Genomic DNA, 1,436 nt, shown 5'->3' with positions numbered 1-1,436 from the left:
TTTGTGGCTAGTGATGCCCCTGAATTAGAGGCAGCAGGCAGGATATATGTATCTTTTAAATACCTTCTAGGTATTTAAATTTTGGAACACTTTCAATAATGTTGAAAGTCTTGGATCAACTTTCTTACGAGATCTGTGAAAATCTGTAGCCGCTGAGAGAAATTAAATTGGTTTCCAGCTGAGGGAACAGCATGCAGAACCTCGTGTGCAGGAATCCAGCTTGCTGGATCCTCGTTGATGGCAGTGGATGGAACTGGTCAGCACACGAGTAAGCTGGCAATTTGTACATAGCACCATCATCTTGTGATATCAGTGACAATTTTCAGTGAAGTACTGTTGAGAACTAGGTTCCTGCAGTGAGTGTGAAGGATGATTTAAAGAGATAAAATGTGTGAACTTGACAATATTCATTCTGCTGGGCACAGACAAGTTGTTTTGAGGTGGAGGATTACTGCAGTTAGTGTACTGTGTACTGTAATTCATAGCTCTTTAGACAATGCACTTTTAATTTGGCAGCACGTTTCTGGTCAGTGATGTATCCCATCTGTCCTGCACTGCAGCTGAAGCGCTACAAAATCAGGTGGCGATAAGGCTGTGCAGATGTTTTTCACGTTGTCCCGCTCAAACAGTGGGCAGAAATACGACATGCGTAAAAGTTGAAACAGATCTATATCTTTTTCAACAGCCTTTGAATATCTTTACACCTTTCAGGGCAGGGGTTGTCACAGGAGATTTCGTTGAACTGGCTTCTATTTTGCAGTTACTAATTATATACCATTATCTGTACACCCACCACTCCTGCCATCACGAGTTGTGCATGTTTGGGAGCCTAGCGACTGGTTTTTGACTCTCCCCTCTTCTCGTGGTTCATGGTTCTCAGGGCTGCCCACTTTCACTAGAATTATGACCTTTCTCTTCCATGCCTTTAAGAAATGAATGCTGCAGAGTGCCTGGCCAGGGACTTAAAAAAAAAAAAAAAAAAAAGGTCAGATATCTAAACTTGCTCAAATTTTGACCTGGCTGTCATCCTGAGAGCTCTTTTCCTGCACCTTCTCACCTTCTGCATTTCTTGTGTTTTTTGGAGCAGATATTTTACTCTCCACCTAGTAATTTTAGGATTCCAGATGGCACATCTGAACTGCCAGGTATGAGGAGGTTCCTGTTACTGAATATACAGGAGGCATATCGTTGCTTTACAGAAGTACACATAACCAAAGCAGACTATTCTCTATCTTTCAATTTTTTGTTTTTCTCTGAGATTTTCTGTGAGAATTCAGTACTCGCTCAGCTTCTCAGGACCTAAGCTTGAGATCATACCCTTTAACAGTACTGCCTGTCATATTTACTAGTTTTGGGAGGTGTGCAAATAAGTTGCACCAGGTGAAAATATTTGGGGATGCCAGGCTAGTTTGAGAGGGAAAAGAAATAATAATAAT

The sequence above is a fragment of the Apaloderma vittatum genome, unplaced genomic scaffold (assembly GCF_000703405.1).
Source record: "Apaloderma vittatum isolate BGI_N311 unplaced genomic scaffold, ASM70340v1 scaffold44297, whole genome shotgun sequence".
NCBI lineage: Eukaryota > Metazoa > Chordata > Aves > Trogoniformes > Trogonidae > Apaloderma > Apaloderma vittatum.
This window is presented reverse-complemented; position numbering follows the sequence as displayed.